We start from the raw sequence: 6,863 nt of genomic DNA, 5'->3' as shown, positions 1-6,863 counted from the left end.
TGTTTTAAAAATATTTTGTTAGAAAAATTTATTTTTCGGAGGCTCGTTCATAAGAAATGGCGAAGACACGTTTATCGAGACTATATTCGAATCATGAGTGCAATAATCTTGGAGATTTGAGAACTCATGTTTTATTTCTAAAATGATTATTTTATAATTAATTACATCAGTAGTAGTTAATTATATAATCGTTAGATGAATATCTCGTCAATTTCGCCTTATCGCGTGCGAATTAGAATTTTGCGAATATCGAGTTGGAATGGTTAAACGGAGATTTAAGAAATTTATTCTAAACTATTAAGAGTGAATAATAATAGTGTGAATGGAAGTGCATTAGAGGTTTAGTGCACTAGTGAAACAAACTCGAGAGGAATCGAGCACGAAACGCGCGCGTGCGCGCGCGGAGGGAGAGTTGACTTTTGAGGCAATTCGAACCACACATTTAAGCTTCCCAAGGAAGCATCATTTTCAGCAAACACACCCTCTCTCTTCACTCATAGCAGCCGGCCACAAGGAGGAAGAAAGAACCAACATTTCTTCTTCATTTCACCACTCAAATCTCACAAAAATCACTTCAAAATTTACACACACTTTGCAAACCACTTGGAGATCAACCTAAGCTAGGAAAAGGGCTTGCTTCTCACGGTTTTCTTTAGCTTCCAAGGACTGAAATTTTCAGCCTTAGTCATCTACAAAGGTAAACAACGATCAACCTTTTAAAACTTGGTTTATGGAAGTTATCTTGCACTTGTAAGCTCATAAATTCATGTGGGTAGCTTTATATTGTTGGAAATCTTGTGAGTGGGCTCTATGAAATCCCACAATGGCTTGATGAACTAATTTGATGAGGTTTGATGTTATTTATGTTGGATTAGTGCTTAATCTAGTGAAAATAAGTTGTATTGTGGAAGAAAGCTCAAAGGAAGTGAAAAGGGTATTTTACCGTTTCTGCCCCTGCTATTTCCGTGCACTTTGGTGCACTTTTTTTGTTGTCCAATTGACTTGTTTTTTATGTAGATATGTTGTATAGGTTGGGTGAAAAGTTTTCACAAAAACTTATATGATTTGGATGGGTAAATGTTGAGATTTTGAAAATTTACCAAAGCTGGAAACGGGTGTCCAGAGTGCTCTGGTAGTGATTTTTTTTTGGCCATAACTCTTTGCTCCGACGTCAAAATCAATTACCGTTTATGGCATTAGAAACTAGACACTTCCAATTTTACAACGGTATAAAATGCATGCCCTGATTCCACCTGAACAAGCGGTACCAACCTTGTAAAGTTGCCTATTCTGTTTCACGTCTGTACTGGAAGCCCTGTTTTGAGGTGCGACTTGATGCTCAAATATGAGCTAGTTCTGGACAAAATTTTAAAATGATTCCTTCTGAGAAATTGTAGCCTTATGAATTTATTTTTCAACGCCACTGACCACGCTCAATTCCGAGTTGAATTGAGTGAGTTGTGGCCAGATTTCAGAACTGTCTTTGTGAAAGAAAACCCTAATTCTGGACTGATTTATAGCTAATCTTGATGTGGGACTTGTTGTTTCGAAATTTTTGATATTAATCACCTACCAAATATATCTTGGATGTTTCTTAGACATTGTCTACACAAATGGACCGTGTTTGAGAAGATTTCATTGGCCAAATGTTTAGCAAAGGAAAATTTACATACAAGGCAGATTTGCCTTGGAAACTCGTGGGACTTTAATGATTTTGTTAACCGACTTTCCATATGAATTTTTCTATAAATTTTGACAGAGGAATAGCCCTTATATGGTAGTATAATCATACCAAATTTGGTGCCATTTCGAGTCCATTTCGATGCTCAACCAAAGATTAAAAGTCTATGTTTTAAACCTGGAAATTAGCCTAACCGTCTCACTTTTTCAGCAACTTTGAGATACTATATCTTGGTGCTCAAAACTCTGATTCTTGTTCTGCTTGTTGTGTTTTAAACTTTGATTGTAACTCTAATTGAGTTTCAAATTTGAGAGGCTAGTTCACATTCTGTGAATTTTTCCGAATTTCCAAAGTTGGCCAAAAACCAACCCCGAAACTGTGTCGATAGCCTAAAACAGCAAATTTGAGCCAAATTTTGAATGTCTTCCATTTGGAATCATGGAAAAATGTCTTCTAGGAACTTTTAGTACTTTGGAAGAAGTTTCCAATGGTACCAAGTTTGCCAATTTTGGATTTGTAGGGAGTGAGATACGATTTTTCCAAAATTGTTTGACAAACCCAAAATTTCCAAACTTAAAGGAGATTGAGTTTTTAGAACTCATCTTTTTCCTTCGATATCACTTGATCGTTTTACAAACTCATCTTTTTCCTTCGAAATTTTCAAACTTAAAGGAGATTCGCTTGTGTTTTAAAATCCCACTTTTGAGTCTCGATTTACGAGTAATTAAGACTCATTTTCGTGAAATTTTCTTAGATTGTACAAGTGTGCAATCTTCCTTGATAATTGGGGTTTATAAGTGATAGTTCATTATTAATTGGTGAATCTCACGGGAGACGCCTAAAACAAACACTTCTACTTGCTTCTTGATTACTTGGTGAGTGTCAAGTGCAAGAATTGTTGATAAATGCTTGAATTGTTAATTGAGTATTATGGAATTGTTGAGACGAGTGTGTACTTTATCGCACTCGTTCTCCCTTAAGTGATGCTATAATTGAATTGTGCTATGTGAATTGATATTCAAATTGTGTGAAGTGAATTGCTATGTTAACTTAGTGAAGTATTGCCATTGCAAATTGCACTTGTGTTGACTCGACCTCGATTGAAGTAAATCTTATCGACCAATCATATTTTACTCGTGGGGACGCCCTTGTCCTCTCTCTTTTTAAACCACGTGGTACTCAAGACCTGAATACATATGATTTGGTAATTGTACATGAACACGTTTAACTCGTAAGCTCTGAACGGAAGCATGTACCACACCGATTTGGGTGGGATGTACCTCTCATACCGTCTCAGTGCAATAATCGGTTCCCTGAGTATTAGTATATACCACACCGATTCGGGTGGGAGGTACCTCTCTTGTCGACTCAGAACCGTAAACAATAATTGGTAATCGTACATGAATCTGTTTAACTCATGAGCTTTGAGCAGATAACATGTACCACACCAATTTGGGTGGGAAGTACCTCTCATACCGTTTCAGTGCTATATTTGGTTCTCAGAGCGATAGCATGTACCACACCGATTCGGGTGGGAGGTACCTCTCACGTCGACTCAAAACTATAAATAAAGTATATATTGGAGCGATGTCTTATCGACTACTGAGCGATAGTATGTGCCATACCGATTCGGGTGAGAGGTACCTCTCATGTCGACTCAGAACCATAAACGTATAATCGATTCCCTGAGCGATAGCATGTACCACACCGATTCGGGTGGGAGGTACCTCTCATGTTGACTCAGAACCATAATTGGAGAAGTGAAATTCTACGGACTTGATTACCTACCCGGGTGACAGAATGTCATTACGAGAAAGTATTGGATTGAACTTTGGCAAAGCAAGTAGGAATTAGCTCTTGAGAGCTCCTGTATCCACAGTAAATGTGTTAAATTGAAAGTTGTGAATTGTTTGATTGTTACAGCTTTATTTCTCGCTTAAATGATATTGTTAGTTGAGCTACGTGTTTTGCATGTTTTCTTGGCCTCACGAGCATTCGCTCACCCCGTTAGATTTGTTTTCCTTAACAGGAGATGAAATGGAAGGAATTATGGAGAAGTCGACTTGATGGCCCTTTTGATTAGAGTTTTGAATGTATTTGTTTAGACAACTTTTGGAAGCTTTATATTTTGGGAATGTAAGATATTTTGTTAGCTTATGATGTAAGGCTTGAACGATTATTAAGGAATTGACCTTTCTTTATATCTTTGATTTTTAGTATCGATTGGTTATTCTTAAGTTTGAATTGAATTTGTATCGAGTCCTGGTGAGAGTTGGGCAGGCGTCCCACGGATACCCTTGGGTTCGCCCTTGGTAGAAGTGGGGGTGTCACAATTAAACTCTTTGATTATCTCATCAAACAGATGATACATGGAGACATCAAAAATTTTATAAATCATTTTATTATTTTATTATTTTTATTTTTATTTATGTCTATCTTTATCTTTATTTTTTCTAAGAAAAATCATTTTCATCTCATTTGATTTTTATTTGATTGTTTTTGCACAAAAATCAGAAAGAAAAGAAAAGAAAAACAAAAAAAAATCAAATGTTTGCAAAAAATAAAATAAAATTTCCTCACGCATGCGTGCTGAGCACGCTCGTTATATCTTCTCTTTCCTTTGCAGCCGAAATTTTGAGCAAATTTCATTTGATTTTTCTTCCTTTTCTTTTTCCCCAAACATTTCCAGTACAAAGGCCACCTAACCCATCAATTCTTATCAAGAAAATTTTGGAAGAAAAGCCATCAAATGGCTCAAAAACATGCCAGCAGAGCAAAGCTTCATCCTCACCTTTGAAGGAAGGGTTTTGGCGACTTTGTTTCATTTAAAAAGGCTAAGGAGGTGTTTCTAAAGAAGAGGAGGGAGAAAAACGATAGAAAAAAGGGAGATAAGAAGATGAAAGAGGAAAACAGAAAGAAAAAGAGAAAATTTCCTACACTTTTTTTCGAGAGATAAGGCTGACTTTTCAGTCTCTTTTTGACTCAATTTTCTGCTCCGATATAACTGCGTTTGGGGAGATTTCAATTTCTGCACATTATAAGCAATTAGGAGAGTAAGTTTCATTTAGAAAATTTTCACAAAAAAAAATCTAAAAAGCCCCTAAATTCGGCCTCAAAATCGTTGTCACACCATCCCTGCGTTGGCTACAACTTGGCTTGGAGTTGGAACAAATTCGCTTCCCCTCGCATTTTCTTGTTCCAATCTGATCCAAAAAGCATCCCCAAGTATTTTTATGACTTTTCCTTACCCTATTCGACGTTCATGCAAGAGATCTGAGTGTGTTTTTGAGAGAGCATGTTCAAGAAGCTTGGATCTATAGTTTTCTATGATTATGTGGTTTTTGGACCTTGTTTGATATTTATTTGAGTTCAAAATGGCATGAACTTCATGTATATGTAAAGATCCGTGCTTAAAAGCTTGAAAAATGAGGTTTTGGCGAGATTCCAGCCACTTTGGCCGAAATTTTTTCAGTTTTCGGCGAGTTGATCCATCGGAAAACTCAAACCTGCTCAAATTTGTATCTGAATCACTAAATTTTTTTATAGACTTAATAAAAATCATTGAAAATTATTTCTTTTCTCTATTTTTGTATCGTTGCATAAAATAATCTTGTTTAAAACCTTTTATGCTTTTCAATGAATTTTGCTGAGAGACAATCCCCGTAATTTATCGTAATGGGTGCATAAACATGCATGTCTCATGGTATAGACATAGTTGATTGAGTATAGACACTAACAGATCAGGAACAGGTTGCACAACGTTTTCAAACCAGATAGTTTTTTGGGCATCTAAAAAACTCACGTTTATATGGTTCTCAAAACTCAAGGGATCACACGGTGGTGGTGTTATATTTCATCGCAACTGTTTCCGTTTTCTTTTGCAGGATTGGATTACGCATGCTTTCTTGAAGAGAAAGAAAGAACAATACTTATTTAGCTGAATCCGATCTACACTGGGGCAAATTTTTCATAAAGGTGATATATGATTTTGTAAATGAGTTCAATATTTGTTTAGAAAATTAGCAAAAGTTGCTTCACACCTTTTCTTTTAATTGTAATGCATTTTCATATCTTTGTTTATTTTGTTGGATTTGGATTTTATCCTATCAACTGTTTATTTATTGGGTTTGGGTTTTATCCCACCAACCATTTATTTTGTTGGGTTTGGATTTTATCCCACAAATCGTTTATTTTTTAGGGATTGGATTTTATTCCACCAACCGTTTAGTTTGTTAGGTTTGGATTTTATACCACAAACTGTTTCTTTGTTGGGTTTGAGTTTTATTTCACAAATCGTTTATTTTGTTGGGTGTAGATTTTATCCTACCAACTGTTTATTTGTTGGGTTTAAATTTTATTCCGTCAATCGTTTATTTATTGGATTTGAATTTTATTCCACCAATCATTTATTTTGTTGGGTTTGGATTTTATCCCACTAACTTTTATTTTGTTGGGTTTGAATTTTATCCTACCAACCATTTATCTTATTGGATTTGAGTTTTATCCCACCAACTGTTCATTTTATTGGGTTTGGATTTTATCCCACCAACTGTTTATTTTGTTGGATTTATCCCACAAACTGTTTATTTATTGGGATTTAGTTCTATCCCACTAACCGTTTTTTTTTTTTTGGATTTGGATTTTATTCCATCAATCGTTTCTTTATTGGGTTCGGCTTTTATCCCACCAATTCATCAGATTTTGCTAGTTGTCCAGAGTTGAGTTATATCCCACTGATCAAATTTGGTTTCAGAACGATTTTATAAATTTTCTAGTTGTTTGGGGATTGGGTGGATCCTGCCGATCGATTTAAATATTTACTAATTCCAATTTTGTTTAAACACTCACTTTGTTTGTTTCAATTCGGTTGCAGCTGAAGCAGACGAGTAAGTAATTTAGTGTCTATGTTTTTGTTTTAAATTTTTTTCGAAATTCAAACAAAGAGGAGCAAGTTATAGATACCAAAAATTTTATAAATCATTTTACTATTTATTTATTTTTATTTTTATTTATCTCTATCTTTATCTTTATTTTTCTAAGAAAAATCGTTTTCATCTCATTTGATTTTTATTTGATTGTTTTTGGAGAAAAATCAGAAAACGACTAAACTGGTTTAAGAATCACCTCAATCCAATACTTGTAACTCAAAATATAGTCGAAATACCACAAGGGGTCAAAGCTA

The sequence above is a fragment of the Coffea arabica genome, chromosome 11e (assembly GCF_036785885.1).
Source record: "Coffea arabica cultivar ET-39 chromosome 11e, Coffea Arabica ET-39 HiFi, whole genome shotgun sequence".
Lineage (NCBI taxonomy): Eukaryota > Viridiplantae > Streptophyta > Magnoliopsida > Gentianales > Rubiaceae > Coffea > Coffea arabica.
The sequence above is the reverse complement of the archived record's forward strand: the minus strand, read 5'-3'. Positions refer to the sequence as shown.